We start from the raw sequence: 16,805 nt of genomic DNA, 5'->3' as shown, positions 1-16,805 counted from the left end.
CTGATGATTTGCTCACTGTGGTTTCAAGCATTCGGGCTTGGAGATGCCAGAAATGGCCAGGAGTGAAAATGAAAGGATTTCACTACTTCAAGTTAGGAACTACAAAGAATCTGAAGGTAGCAACATCTTGAAATGTTACAATGAAAGTGAAGATTTGGAGAACACAATCATTGATAGCTTTGTAGAAGGCAGTCCATTATCTACGCGAGTAGCTGCACTGATTTTGTTAATTTACAATCAATTAAAAGAATGTGGTAGTGTGCGATGATTTCCTCCATTGATAGCTATTAGGAACTAATACAGAGAATTTTGCAGTACTGTAGTAGTATTGTTGGTGTTCTAGTTTGTTTTGCATTTTATTTAAATACATAATTTGTTACCCAGCTAAATGGTTTTTTTTAACATTTTTAACTAGTTCCATGAAACTTTGGTAATTGGGCAACCGCTAAGTTGATCCAAAATGTACTGATCCAGATATGTCCCAAATAACCAAAATCCACTGTTTATTTATTATAATGTACATTTTCCATTAGTTATTGAGCATAAGTTGTGGGTTTGACCAGATCCTTGTGCAGTTTTGAAGTAAAAGACTATATGTACTGAAAATCTGAAATTGTAACATAATAGAAGTTCTTAGCAGGTCAGGCAGCATCTAGTGGAATAGGAACAGCTAGAAATCAAACATGTTTTTTTAAGTTGCAGTGAAGGGAAAGGTTGGTGAGAAGAAATGGATAGCTTGAGCTGCTCAGACACAAATCGTTTTTCTGGCTTAAAGAGAATAAAGTTCTGTTGATTGCAGTTGAGGTTTGGTGGAAGGAGACGACTGAACACAGAACAGAGGAAGAGTACTGTAACTTAGTACTTTTCTGGAAATCTAGAAGAAAACAAAATGCTAGAAAAACTTAAGTCAGTGTCTCACCTGGAATGTCAACTTGCACTTCTTATCTCCATGGATTAGGCGTGCCCAACCTTTTTTTTTAAATGCCATGGACGAATACCATTAAACAAGGGGTCTTTGGCCCCCAGGGGGCAACTGCTGCAACAGATGCTGCTTGACCTACTGAGCTCTTCCAGTATTCTATTTTTGTAAAGAAAACATTTTGAAAGTAGGGCGGTTTCTTTGGGAACCAAGTTAATGTTACAAGGTGATTTGTAGAACTGGTCACCTGATACAAGCTGCCTATCTGAAGGTGCTAAAGTCATCTTTGGGTCCTGAGGACTGGCTTTTCCCTCCACTTTCCTGACCCCTCTATTTGCATCACTGTGGACAAGTTGCCAACCACAAGCTTTGGTTTCCCCTCCCCCCCCCCTCATCTTAATAGAGTTCATTCCATTAATTTTATTTCTACCGTTGTTCTCTGCTTCCACCAAAAGGCCTGCAAAGTAAAATGTGTGCTTTAATTCTGCCACGAATCTGAGTGGGGTGCGATGAGGAGGTTTGTTTAATCTAGATCCATCCTGTTGTGAGTTCCTGATTTGTCCAGTGAAGGATTTTCACGTTAATTATAGATTTGGTGCTCTCAATGACCTTAGCTAACTAGTAGCTTGTGGCTGTGGAGAATTGATGCTGGTGAACCACAGGGATGTAGAGATCTTTATGTACACCATAGCACCAAGCTGTTACATGAAGATGCCCAGTGATATCAGTAAGGGAACAAATGTGAAAGTTCCTCCTTTCATAATATATCAATTCAAATATGAGGTCCTACTTAAAAGCAAAAAGTGCATAAATTTGTGTCCACCAGTTGCATTTGATTGCTGAAGGCATGCAAACTGGGTAGTTTATGGTGTTTTGTTTGCCTTTACTGGAGCAGTTTACTGGAATTTACACCAAAGATTAGGATCTATGGGCAGCTGTTTACTTTGCCATTTGAAGCTAAGCAGCAGAAAAATGAAACCAGTTTCCCTTGTGTGTTGCACAACGACAATGTGGACGGAAATGGGTAAGACTTACAGTTATCAACTTCATTAATATGTTTAAAAAATACAGTGCAAGGCAGCAGATGTTTTTGTTTTTATTCTCAGGGTGCCATGGTAAGGCTAATACTTATTTTCCCTGCCTTGTAGTCCATTGAAAGATAACAGGCACTGGCCGGCCACTTAACTGATGGAAATTTTGACCCAATACTGGAGGAAGGGTATATAGTTGCAAGTCAAGGTGGTGTGTGAAGAGGGGGGGATTTTGGAGGTGGTTGCTTTGATAGCCTTATCCTCCCAGATAGTAGTGTTGCTTCTTTGAGAGATGCTGCTCTAGCCTATTGCTTCAGTATATCAGTCATAAGTTGCATCAAGCATACCGTTGACTGGCCACTTAGACTAACAGTTGATCAAGACATGGTGCCAATCAATACTCAGTTGATGTCAAGTAGACCACAAGGTAGGTTATGAGTTCAGGTTCCGCTGTAGAAACCTGTGTGCTGAAAGTTCGGCCCTGCTGGCTTTCAGAGAAGTGCTCTAACTATGGCCCGTTTGGATGTAATATATCCAGTTGCACTACTTTAATGAAGAACAATACTGGTACTCCCATGGTTGGGGAGATTGTTAATTTCTCTAAAAGAAAGAATTTGGAACTATTTATCTTGCCCTTGTTGATTGCTAGGACTGCAAATTTTACTGTTTTTATTTTAGTTAGTGGCTCTCTGTACCTCAAAAGCAACTCTGCTGAATTCAGGATATTTGACTTTTGAATGGCATTATTGAAAGCTTAAACAATTACTCCATCTGAATCCAGGAAAAGGACATACATATAAAAGCAGCTGTTCTTGAGTCACTGAGTGTGAGCCTTCAGGCTCCTGTACCACCTCCCTGGCGGTAGCAATGAGAAGAGGGCGTGTCCTGAGTGGTCAGGGTCCTTAATGATAGGTACCACCTTTTTCCGGCATTGCTCCTTGAAAATGTTCTGGATGATGGGGAGACTAATGCCCATGATGAAGCTGATTGAGTTTACAGCTTTCTGCAGCTTGCGCTGATCCTGTGCAGTGATCCTTCCATACCAGATGGTGATGCAACCACTTAGAATGCTCTCCATGGTGCGCCTATCAAAATTTGTGAGTGTTTTTGGTGACATACCAACTCTCCTCAAACTCCGAATGAAATATAGCCGCTTTTGTGCCTTCTTTAGAACTGCAACAATATGTTGGACCCAGTATAGATCCTTAGAGATGTTGACAACCATGAGCTTGAAATTGCTCACACCTATCCACTTCTGATTCCTCTATCAGGACTGGTGTGTGGTCCCTCGTCTTACCCTTTCTGAAGTTCACAATCAATTCTTTGGTCCTGCTAATGTTGAGTGCAAGATTCTTGCTGCAGTATCACTCAACCAACTGATTGATCTCGCTCCTGTACGCCTTCTCATCACCACCTGAAATTCTGCCACCAGTAGTCGTGTTGTCAGCAAATTTATAGATGGCGTTTGAGCTGTGCCTGACCACACAGTTATGAGTGTAGAGAGAGTAAAGCACACATCCTTGAAGTACGCCAGTGTTGATTATCAGTGAGGTGGAGAAGTATTTCCAATCCGCACAGACTGTGGTCTTCTGGCGAGGAGGTCAGGGATCCAGTTGCAGATGGAGGTACGGAGGCCCACGTTTTGGAGCTTTTGGATCAGAACTGATTGTGTTAAATGCTGAGCTGTAGGCAATAAACAGCAGTTCTGGACATCTGTCAACAGCACCTGTCGACAGATATCCAGAACTGACTCTCCAGTGATTCCTGTATCTCTCCAAGTATTGAGATACATCACTCTATAATTTCTTATTTGCATCATCTCCAATCTTGGTACAGTTTTCTGGCTTTTGTTGTTCCTACCCTGGCTGCAATTTCTGTTTATCTCCACTGTCTCTTGGAGCCTGGTGTCATTATCGGTTCATGAAAACATTTTGAAATGGGTTACTTTTTCCCCGAATTGTTGAAACGTGGACATGCAGAAAAGATGGTGGTACAACATGGTCCAACATAATGAGACGTTGTATGATCTCCACAAAAGTGATAGAAAGTTGTACCCAATGTGAAACTTATCCTCAGGACCACCTATGGGTGTGGCTGCACGAGGATGTGTTCCATTTGCAGTCACTGAGTGGGATATGAATCTCAGTTGTGACTGGATAGAGCAATACCAGGTGCACCTTGCACTGATGACCCAGTCTATTCCTGTAATCAAAAGGAGCAATGTGAGTATGTACATCACTTTGTGATCTAATGGTGAAAGTTAGTCAATTTGTTAAGTCTATTAATCATTTGTCAAAGTATGGGGCCTGAATTTTGTTGTGATTTGTTTTAACCCCTGAGACCAGTTATAAGATTCAAGATTGTTTATTCTCATTCTTCAGTACGTGGCATAGAGGAGAATAAAATGATTGTTACTCCTGTTCTGATGCAGCATAAAATATCATAACTGTGAAAACACAATAAAATATAGGCAATCCTGTAAAGCACGATGTAGAAGTAATTGGCTGTATATAATTAAGATTAGTATATCTGCATAGACTGATTGTACATGCAGAAAGTGACTTCGTCCTGACGAAGGGTCTCGGCCCGAAACGTCAACAGTGCTTCTGCTATAGATGCTGCCTGGCCTGCAGTGTTCCACCAGCACTTTGTGTGTTGTTTGAATTTCCAGCATCTGCAGATTTCCTGGTGGGTATGTGAAACATTGTATGACAGTGTGTCTATGTAGGTTTGAGGTGTGGGGTGTAAGCATAAAGTGGCAGTGCTTTGGGCAAAGGTGAAGGATGCTGAGTGGCTGATGTGGATGTAGTGGTAGTGGGAGGTGGTGATCAGTCTGACTGCTTGTGGAAAGTAAATATGTCTGAGTCTAGTGGTCCTGGGGTGGATGCTGCATAGCCTCTTCCCTGATTCCAGTAGGGCAAACAGTCTGTAGGCTGGGTGGGTGGGGTCCTTGGTGATATCGCTGGCCTTTTTCTGGTCCTTAATGTTTCACGGTACTCATTGATCTGCTGACCAAAAGTGGATCTGAGCTGAAAACAGCTACAGTATGTCATCCTGTTAGAGGCAAACTTTGACTACCTCCACTGCCTTGGATTTTCACCGTCCCTGATGGGTATGGGGGGGGGGGGGGGAGAAAAAGGCTCAATGCAGTGTGCAAGCAACAGTAAGACCAGGAAGGAAAAATTATTCTTTGTTATACATGGCAATATTTGTGATACTTCCTAACAAAAGTAAAGCATACAGTACTGTGCAAAAGTCTTGGGCACATGCATAGGAAGCGTGCCTAAGATTTTTGCACGGTACTGGATATTGGTTAAATTTCACCACATATTCCAATGATATTAAACCTGGTTCTGAAATAGGAAGGTAGTTGGGAAACAGAAATAAAGGTATTTAGCGTTGAATTGGTATCGGTAGTATTGGGTGTTATTTGATAACTGGAAAGACAATAGTATACAGTACTATGCAAAAGTCTTAGGCACTCTAGCTATAAAGGTGTGCCTAATTCTTTTGCACAATTCTGTGCTTCCTTCCAAGTCCATAGGCGTTCACTTTTCAGTTGGGATAATTGAAGTGCAGGCCTATTTTGTTTCCTTCCCTGGGACCAGAATTGCCAAGACAATTTCTGGAATTTCCTGATGTGTTTAAAAGTGCTTGGCTAGGTACTGCTAGTCTATCAGAGAATGAAATGTAGCAGCACATGTGGACTTTATTGGTCCTTTGAATTGAATTGACTTTATTTCTTACATCTTTCATACACACGAGGAGTAAAAATCTTCACGTTACGCCTTATCTAAATGTGCAGTGTGCAATTTATAGTAATTTATAATAAATAGTATGTACAACAGGACAGTCAATATGACATAGAAATACAATTGCATCAGCATGAATTAATCAGCCTGATGGCCTGGTAGAAGAAGCTGTCCTGGAGCCTGTTGGTCCTGGCTTTTATGATGCAGTACCATTTCCCGGATGGTAGCAGCTGGAACAGTTTGTGGTTGGGGTGACTCGAGTCCTTTTTACACATTTGTCTTTGTAAAAGTTCACAGCTATAGATGTGCTGGGCTGTCCGCACCACTCTCTGCAGAGCCCTGTGATTGAGGGAGGTACAGTTCCCATTCCAGGCTGTGATGCAGCCAGTCAGAACACTCTCAGTTGTGCCCCTGTAGAAAGTTCATAGGACTTGGGGGTCCATATCAAACTACTTCAACCGTCTGAGGTAAAAGAGGCGCTGTTGTGCCTTTTTCACCACACAGCCAATATGTACAGACCACGTGAGGTCCTCGGTGATATGTATGCTGAGGAACTTAAAGCTGTTCACCCTCTGAACTCCAGATCCATTGGTGTCAATAGGGGTTAGCCTGTCTCCATTCCTCCTGTAGTCCACAACCAGCTCCTTTGTGAGCTATTTGATTACCACTAATCCTTATTTCTTACAATTTATATCATTTACCAATAAGAAAAGCTGGACCTTCAGGTCTATCCCTCCATTCATCAAGATCATTAGATTAGATTAGCTTTTTATTTGTCACACATTCAATGAAAACATACAGTGAAATGTGTCATTAGTGTCAATGGCCAGTACAGTTTGAGTATGTACTGGGGCAGCCCGCAAATGCTGCCGTGCCTCGGGTGCCAACATATCGTGCTCACAACTTACCAACCCAGACATTTTTGAAATGTGGGAGGAAACCCAACCAGTCGCAGGGAGAATGCATTAAATTCTTATAGACAGCAGCAAGAATTGAACTCTGATTACTGGTGCTGTAAACCATTATGCTTGCCACTGTGCCCCCACTAGGCTGTCTCAGCACAATTGTCATGTCTCTTGATTCCCTTGAAATTCATGGATCTATTGGGTCGGTTTCCATCCATTGGGGTAGAGATTTCCAAAGATTCATCTCTTCTGAGGACGAAATAGTCTGCCCATTATTTCTAAACAGTGATTCCCTGGTCCTAGATTCTGTGCTCAGCTGAAGCATCCTCTAGGGATTCAGCCTGTGAAACTCTTTAATAATTCTCTAAGTTTTTATGAGATTTTCTTGCTTTCTTCTGAATGCAGTCCCAGTCAGTTAATTTTTTCTCTTACTGCAAATTCACTATCCTAAGGACCAACCTTATTGAAATCCTTCAATGACAAACATCCTTTCTTGGGGAAGGAGGCCAAACTGCAGTATTTCAGGGGTAGCAACACCAAGGTTCTATACAATCCCATTAAGACTTTCTCACTCCTGCATTCAAACCCTCTTGTTTTTATCGCTTTCATCACTCCTCTGGACTTTTTTTTGACTAAAATTTTCTTTAGTTTCTGGCAAACTAACACCAACATATCACCTGTGCAACAAGAGGAGCCAATACATGTTACACCACCATCAGCACTTACCGTGCCATACAGTGCCTGTCCTTTGGCAAGGCCAGTTACATGGCTCCTGGCTGTACTTCTACTCCTGGATTATAGGCAGAGACTGAGGACCATAATACGAGTAGTGAGGTGCACAGAGGTATGGTCAAGGGAGATGGAGGAGCATTTTCCAGACTACTTTGAATTGGTGAACAGGACCATAGTTGGGGAATCAACTTCATATCTGAATGAATATGCCACAGTTATCACTGACTTCATCAGGACTTCTGTGGATGAGTGAGTGCCTTTCAGGACATATTGACCATGCACAAATTAGAAGCGGTGGATAAACCAGGAGACTTGTAGACTACTGAATGCTAGATCTGTGGCATTTAAGACCTATGATCCACAACTCTACAAGAAGCACAGGCATGATCTATGGAATGTCATGTGAAGTTAGAGACACAGATAGATGTATGACATCTGTGTCAGAGCTTTCATTGCATTACTTCTTATAAGGCAAAACTTAACACCATAATGGGAGTGATGCTTCACTCCACCCCTACCCCCACCCCCCATGAGTTCAGCACCTTTAATTATACTTTGAAATGAGAATAACACTACACCTACAAAATGCTAGTGGAACACAGCAGGCCAGGCAGCATCTATAGGGAGAAGCGCTGTCGATGTTTTGGGCAGAGACCCTTCATCAGGAACTACACTACACCTGTGAGTATCTCCACAGCATTTGGCTGTGATCTCTGTCTAGGAAACTGATGTCAGAATATCCTTCAAGAGAATAAACCCTCACAAGGCATCAGGCCCTAATGGTGTACCTGGCCAAGTACTGAAAACTAGTGCTGACCAACTGGCTGGAGTGTTCACTGACATCATCTTTAGCTTAATACTGCAATTTTGGAGGTTCCCACATGCTTCCAAAGGGCATCAATCATACTATTGTCCAAGAAGAGCAGGAGCAATGCTTCAACGACTGTTGCCCAGGAGCACTTGCATCTAATAAGGTGCTTGGAGAGGTTGGTCATGGCCTGAATTAATTCTTGTCTGAGCAAGGACCTGGACCCATCACAACAGGTCTACAGTGGGCACACTCTTATAGTTCTCCATTCTGCATTGGAGCACCAGGTCCACAGCAATACTGAGCTGAAGCAGTCCTAGTCAGCAGTGGACAGGAGCCACTTCAAGTTCCTGGGCATCATCATTTCAGAGGATCTATCCTGTGGCCCAACACATTGATGCAATTATGAATAAAGCACAGACTAAGAGATATGGTTGCAAAATAGTGATCATGCGATGTTTGCATATGCATTAGCCAAATATTCAGAAAATGGGGTTATGTTAATTGGCCTGAATCAAACCAGGCAACATGAGCTAAGTATGCACCATTGTGACATAAGTTCAAGCTGGCTGACCTGGCTGATGTAGTCACATACGGTAGCATGTCAAGCATGGTCACAGATGTACTTGTAGTCACTAGCTGATCTATTGTGTACTCAGTAAGTTCACATATACTCTGATCTTGGGCATCCATCTCTCTGTCTTAAGAAGTTTTTAAAAGAGCTGTGTCCATTAGCTTGTCCCAGCAGGGCTGTTTTGAATGTTCAGAGGTGTCTGCAATGTAGATATGTAATTCAGGGGAAGCTTAATCAACCCAAAATATGGAAGTAAACAATGCCATTGTAACTAATGAAACTATATTATATCACCTACTGTTATCTTTGATCGTAAGGGTGTAAAAATGTGATGTACCTTTGAGTTTGGGAGACACTACCAAGGATGTCTCCAAGAGAATGTCTGTTTGTCATGATGAATAAAAACTTTCATAGCTACAATTTCTCCATTTTCTCTAGTGACTTAGTCGCAGCCATAACAACCTGTTACTAATTCTCCTTTCTCTATTTGTCATATTCTTTCCTTTTTTAATGTTATGTATTCATCTTTCACATTACAATAGTTTGATGACATAATTCTTGTTTGTGCAAAGGAAATCCATGCGTAGCAACTTGCATCACTTTATCCACTTCATTCTGGACTATTTCCAGAACTCCACCATTCCACAAAAAACTATCATAGCTAAGATAGTGAAAATTTAACAGTGGAGATTAATAGATTTTGATGGAGAGGGTTAAAATGGATTTGGAAGTCCATGTCGCCCATGATCTAACTCAGTGGTGTAACAGGTTTCATAGCATCAACGGTCAGCACCTATATACTTGTTCCAAGGTACATTTGGTGCAATTATATCATTAATCCATGCTTCCCAATATTTTTGTGTAAAATTTTCATTGTCAGCTATATGGTGTCTCTTTAGATTGCACCACTTAATTTTTTTCAGGTCACAATGTAGATCTTCAGTCATTACGATTAGTGACAGGAAACAAACTGGTTTTAAGTTCTAGGAAGAGGCTTATAGTTGCACAGTGAACAATTTCAGAATTAACCACCAGGATAAGATCACGACATCTCCTCTGCACAAAAAACTAGTTTTCATTTTTGTATGTTTGTGTGCTTTCTTCGTGATTGCCCCGTTGTTGTATCATTTTCAAGTTTGTAAAAGTAATTGATGTCATTGAAGAAAATTCACAGCAGAAACCTTTGCAGATGGTTGTTCTATTTTGAATGGCTTTACCATTTGAAATTAAACTACGGATACATAATTTTCAACATCTAACAATGTAATGCATGGACGACCTTGTTAAGGAAGTAGCAGTATAGTTGTATTCCAGGAAATGTGCAATGAACAGTTTGAAAACTCCAAAATAATCACCAAATGCAAACTACAGATGCACATGTTTTTCTGTCTTTTTAATATAGTGACTTTGGACTGAAGTTTACCTCAAAATATTTTTTCTTGCTCTGCATGTATTAGAGAAATAAGAGTTCTGTACTGTTCTTTGCAGCCATCAGTGCCAAATGGGGATACCCAGCCTAAGTGGACCGTATAGAAACTTTTGAAAAATAACTTGTTTAAAATCACCCCCCTTTCAGGCTGCAGGAAGCATCATCGAGGATGCTCACTAAGTCTTCGACATTCTGTCCTAAATTTCTGACCTCCATTTAGAAGGGTGGAGGCAACATGTACTTCAAAACGCTCTCTTCACCAGCATGCCCACTATTCTGACTGGGTTACTTAGTGTTGTTACCGGATTAATAACTTGTAGAACTCCTACTGTCATCTTACATGCAGCTAGCAACTTGGACTAAATCCTGGCCTTGCCTGCAGTGACCTGAATGAGACCAAGTTGTTCTAGTCAAGTCAAGTTTATTGTCAAAGGAGACAATTCTGTAAACCAGAGTGTAAAGCACTGTAGTGTACATAATACACAATGCATAATAAGTTATGAAAGTAAGGGTGAAATCTACAAATGGATTACACATAAATAAAGCGTGTAAGTTAAGTACTGTAGGGGACAGAACAGATAAACCAGTGACACTTTGAATGCCATACAGCAGGGAGTTCAGAAGCCTCATGGCCTGAGGGAAGAAACCATTTCTCATCTTGACTGTTCTTTGTGCATTGGAATCTCCTGCCTGATGGCATAAAGTCAAAGAGGATGCTGGATGATTGGGTGGGATGTTCAATAATACTAAGGGCCCTGTATATGTAGTGATCCTGAAAAACACCTCCGATGGATTTTTCACTATGAGATATATAAAGGAAGTTTTCCCATCACCCTTGATGTGTATGACCATTAATAGAGCAAACAGCAGGCTCCTACCAGTGGGAATATCAAGTGTTTGTTTCTATGATGTGAGATAAATATTACTGAGCACTCTACACCTTCATTGCTTAATTAAGCGCTTCTGTCTCCAGAGGGGGACTCTGAACTCAGTCTTCTGATTCACAGGGGCTATGTGGTGAAATACTGCTGACTATGAAAGGGAAAACTCTGTTAACTTTAAACAGTTTTTGAACTCTTTGCAGCGCAATTGAGGTTTAGGACCATAGATGCAGCTGGTGTTAACCTGGTGTGGTAGCTATGCTACCCTCAAGCTTACTGGCACCCAAATGAATAAGCTGTGTTCTGTTCAGGTATGAAAAACAAATTATGTACTTCAGCTGGAGTTTGGAGTGTTATAACATCATTGTAGGTCAATATGTGTTATAATTTAAAACTCTAAGAGATGTTTAAACCAGGGCACTATAATGGCATTGAAGATGTTCTGTTTACTCATCAAAAACATAGAGATACAGCATAAACATCATTAATCATTAAAATATGCTCATGGATGTGTTGCTGTAGAGCTGATCTGCTGTAGGTCAGAACTGAGAAATTTCCTGTTTTTTTGCAGCAATATGCAAAACTTTATTGCAGATGTTCTCGGCTGTTGATGTATTTAAATGGTTTTAGGCAAAATGAACTCTCCTGTCTACTTAACAGAAGAATTACCCCATGAGCTTTCTTAGTCGTGTTATTTGAAAGAAAAAATTGCATTGTAAATGAAAATGATTTCAGCCTTATAATTGTCATGTAAAATACAAGTAAGATGTACAAACAAAATTAATAGCTTCATTCAGCAAATGGTTCCTAAAACTGCTGCCCATTAATCATTCCTGTGTCTCCTTATTTTTTTTACACACTCTTGGTTCAAAGGGCTTGCATTTATCTAGTGACTTTAATGACTTCAGGTGTCACATGGCCAATGAAGTGACTTTTCTTTATTCATTTTAATGTTGGAAAATTACAGCTGATATGTGCTGAAAACCTTGCCAGAAATAGCAATGAGAAAGTGGAGGCACAATAGATTGCAGATGCTGGAATCTGGAGCAAAAATCAAACTGGTGCGAGGACCTGGTGGGTCAGGAAGCATCTGTAGAGGGAGATGGATAGTTAATATTTGGGTAGGTTTAGTGAAGGGTTTCAACTGTTAGTTTCTCTTCAATGATTAAAATGCACACTATGCAATCAGGTTGTATGTAGAGTAAATATTAGCCAGGCCAACTATTAAGAATATTGAAATAGTAAATGAGATTTTAACTTTACTATTGAGTTCCTTTGATAGGAAATATTTATGTCAGAACAGTTTCATTTCTTTGCTATAAAGTAAGGTCTCTTTATCTTCCTCCCAGCCGCAAAATAAGATCCTTGAAAATGTCCAATTATCCTTTGCAACTGTTTTTTTGCCAAAGTTTTCATGTATTAGGGTAGACCTCTATTCCTTCTCCCAATGTGCTTTGTACTTCACATTAAAAAAAATTTGACCATGTACACAGGGACAATCATTCAGTCCACTGCTGGCAGGTGAAATCATGAGTGATTTGGACACTGACTGCAATTAATGGCCTTGTTTCTATATCCCTTAGACCTCTAACCAACAAAAGTCTCTTGAAATTTTCCATATCTTCAGCAGCTTCAAGAGGGATAGTTCTAGATTTTGGCTAGCGTCTTATGTGTAAATGTGTTCCCTTCTATCATCTTGAATGTTCTGGTTCTAATTCTTAGATAAATGTTTGGAAAGCCGAGCCACACCGCATCCAATTTCTCATCCAGGCAGTGTACGATGTGCTTCCAAGCCCATCAAACCTGCACACATGGGGCAAAGCAGAGTCATCAGCGTGCCCACTGTGCTCCAAGTGAGGAACCCCAGAGCACATCCTCAGCAGCTGCACAAGGGCATTTGGTGAGGGACGGTACCGATGGAGGCATGATCAGGTCCTGAAGACCATCGCTGAAGCTGTCAGCGCAGGAGTGGAGTGGGCGAAGCAGTCCCGACCCACCAAGCAGACCATTGCCTTTGTAAGAGCTGGGGAGCAGCCAATACCCGTCAGAAGAAAATCGGCAGGTACCCTGATCTCTGCAAGAGACTGGCAGCTGTTGGTGGAACTCGAAAGGCAGCTGAAGTTCCCCGACCGTATTGCAGCCACCACCCTGCGACCAGACGTTGTCCTTGTGTCTGAGTCTACGAAGCAGGTGGTGATGCCGGAGCTGACAGTCCCATGGGAAGATCGCTTGGAAGAGGCCATTGAAAGGAAGCTATCTAAGTATGCAGGACTGGTCAGCAACTGCCAGCAGGCTGGATGGAGAGCGAGGTGTCTCCCAGAGGAAGTTGGTTGTAGGGGATTCGCAGCCCGTTTCTTAGCCAGAGCCTACAGCAACTTGGGCATCAAGGGAGAGAGGAAGAGGAGAGCCATCCACAGTACCATCGATGCCGCAGAGAGGGCCTCAAGGTTGCTGTGGCTCAAGAGAGCGGAGCCATGGAGTCATTTGTAGCTAGCCATCTGGACACAAGATGGGGTCTGATCAGCCCCGGCTGGGTCACCTGGAGAAGGGTGTATGATGTTGAAAGACCTGAAACACCCAATGATTCCAGGAACATCACTGGAGAGGTGTCCAGAAGCATCAGTACATGTATGCACACAGTTTCTTCAGATCTTCACTAACAGAGGAAATAGGTTTTTTTGTTAATTCTTTTGATCTTAAACAACTTCCTGTATTACTTACATCATCAACAATATTTAAAAGAATATTACCTTAATCTGTTCATGAATAATCAGTCATGACACAGGTAACATAGATTTTTTGAATAATGATGTTATGACTCCAGAGATTAAATAAAGATTGTGTTTTGTCCATAAATATTCACTTGTTTATAGACCTTTTGCCTATAACTGTTTTGTTTATCAACACTTGTTAATCCATACCTTGGGCTGAACGAACTGGTTAACATATTGAACAATCAAGAATGTCTCAGATGTCGGTAAATAATTCAAAAAACAATTTAAAACATTTAATTTGAATAGACCAGAAAACAGAGTTAACTAAATTTAAATTTTCAGTTAAATTTTTTAAAAATGTACGTTCTGCTTCATAGCTGCTTCTGAAATTAATGTAGAATTATTATCAATAATACAGCTATTCCCTGATGCAGGATTTCAATTAAACATCTACAGTTTGTTTCCCCCACAGATGTTACTTAACCTCCTAAGTTCCTTCGTACCTATTTACCAAATGTCTTGCCCCCTGCTAACCTCCGGAAGTGCCCAACTTTCCTTTTACTTCCAAAACATGTACTGGTAGGTTAATTGTCTACTGTAAAGTAACCTTAATACAGGTAGGTGATTAAAAGAAACAGATATTTGATGCACACTAAAGAGAAAGAATGTTTCTGGACTACAAGGAAATGAGGAATGGGGTTGGTGAAATTACTCTACGGGAAGCTGGACTGACTTGATGGGCTGAATTGTTTCCAATGTTGAAATAAATAAGATGATTAATTGCTACTCATTCTTCTAAACTTGAGCAGATATTTAACCTGCCATCAGAACACAGCTTTCCTGTTTTAGGTGTTACATCAGTAAATCGTTTTGAGCTGTTAGTACCTTAAGATTCTTCATTAAATCAGGAAACCAGTGCAGTCGATACCTTTATCTAAGTGAAGCATGTACTCCCTACCTTTTGTATTCAAATCCTTTTGCAATCAATGGTATTCTGCTATCTTTGAAAATTACTTGCTAAACCACCTCTTATCTTTGGCAGGACATGCACAGATACTCAGGTCCTTTGATATCTTAGTTTACCCTTTTTGTTATCATCTTCAAAAGCTATAGTATGTCTGTTGTTGCCAGAAATTTAATTGTTGTGTCCTTTTTAATCAGATTTTCTATACCTGCCATAATGTTGAAACAGATCTTATCAAAGCCACAGAGATTCTGATGAAGTCAGTCTATACCAGTGGTTCCCAACGTGGGGCGTACGCCCCACAGGGGGTAATTTGATTTTTAAGGGGGGCAATTCGAGAATGAGTTATTAACAGTGAATTTTTTCTAATAAGTCTATGTGTGTGCGAGTTAATACATATGTGTATATACAGTATGCATGTACATGTGTAATTGCGTATGTACTGTATATATAGTGTATCACCATCATTACAACCATCAAATGGCTTTCATAATTAAATTAATGAATTGCCTGATGTAGGGAAGAACGAATGAACAAGTCCAAACACGTAAGAAACTCGTATGAGGTCGTGCCAATGCTGCTTTTTGCAGTAGCTTTTGGTTCTTGGTGGTGTGAAGGTGTGTACATTGCGTCATCTCTTTTAAACGGTGTATCTGTCTTTGTATGCTGTAGAAACGAATCGGCATTGTTTTATTTATTTATTATTATTATTATTTTAATATCACTTAATGTTCTTTTTTTTACAATTTCTTCCTCAGAACTTTAACAGTCCTTTGGTTCTTTTATTTTTCTCTTTCATGAATGCCATGTTCTTTGGAAGCTTGTTTAAACCAAGTTAATGGTCTTTTAGGCTTCCTCCAGGTGAATAGGAGTTCACTTTTTGAATACTAAGGATTATGTATCACCACAGGGGGCATCAGAATTTTAGAGGTGATTAGGTGGGGCATGGCCAAAAAAAGGTTGGGAACCACTGGTCTATACCTTCTGTATTTTCATTCTTCACATTTCTGCAGTCATTGATTATAGTTGATCATACAACTATCTTTGCAAAGCTCTTTCATTGTTGGACTACACTTATTCATGTCCATGCTTACCTACAAGGTTGCATGAAATGGCTTCTTTTCCAGTCTAAGTCTGCCCCTATTTCGCAACCAGATGCTGAGCCTTACTGAGACTGTCCATTTCCATACGTACAGAAACATCCTATTCTATCTTGTCATAATCCCTCAACTCCACTGACTAAACCTAAACAGTGTTCTCTCTTCCCTTTCCCTGACGTCAATAACTGAATGAGTTGAAACTTCCTTCAGTTTAAATATACATTGGAAGCGTATATTTATACGTCAAATTCACCTTTTCGACTTCTGAACTAGTCATATATAGCTGTATATTATATAATAATGTATATTATCATGACCATTCCATTTGCCACACTCCATTAACTTTTATGTGTACGCAGGTTTTCTTCTTGGATCCTCGCTGACATGCATTTATTACCAGTCAAGCAAGATGGAAATATTAAAATTCTTAACCTCTTTAAATTCTTCCAATGCTCTGACCCTTGTTCCTGAAACTCTTGCCTTGCAACTCTGAGATATTTGTGCTTGTTTAAGTGTAGCCCACGTTAATGGCTCTGAATCTTGCTATTATTATCATTTCACTACTTAACTGAGACTGTAGCGGACATTACCTGAAAGTCTGGATCTGTTTCCCAGAATCATTTGCTACCCTGTGATAATTTCTCCTCTGCTAAAACATACAATGTGTTAGACTCAAGGTTTTGATCACTTCATAGACTGGTGGCCCAATTATGAAATGAATTGCTACTTGACAGAAGCAATCGAAATGCAAGTGCTTCACTTTTCTCCTTCTCTAACACCAAATGTTGAATTTCCATTCTAGAAGTGGACATGGTGATTCTTGTATAAAAATCATCCAGTAAGAAGGTATTGAAGGTCTCTGAGTGGGTGTGCAAAGGTGGCGTGCATTGTAACCATGGGTGATTCTCTTGGACTTATCTCTTGTGATTGCAAGACTCTGTTGGATATTAATAATGCAAGATGGCACAGGACTGTTTCCCTTGTTTGATGGCATGA

The 16,805-nt window shown here is 40.5% G+C and overlaps 1 protein-coding gene across 8 annotated transcripts in view; it reads left to right on the top strand.

The window, feature by feature from the left end:
• Positions 1 to 16,805, top strand: part of zdhhc11 (zinc finger DHHC-type containing 11) — a 136,051-nt gene that overhangs the window by 42,266 nt on the left and 76,980 nt on the right. The window contains exon 1 of one of the 8 annotated variants that reach the window (XM_059945332.1): positions 1,633 to 1,943. The exons of the other annotated variants lie outside the window; for them this stretch is intronic. The gene's annotated coding sequence lies outside the window, so the exon portion shown is untranslated. Of the gene's footprint in view, positions 1 to 1,632; positions 1,944 to 16,805 lie in introns of those variants that run through there. 8 annotated transcript variants of the gene reach the window in all.

The sequence above is a fragment of the Hypanus sabinus genome, chromosome 20, assembly GCF_030144855.1.
Source record: "Hypanus sabinus isolate sHypSab1 chromosome 20, sHypSab1.hap1, whole genome shotgun sequence".
Lineage (NCBI taxonomy): Eukaryota > Metazoa > Chordata > Chondrichthyes > Myliobatiformes > Dasyatidae > Hypanus > Hypanus sabinus.
The sequence above is the reverse complement of the archived record's forward strand: the minus strand, read 5'-3'. Positions and strand labels throughout refer to the sequence as shown.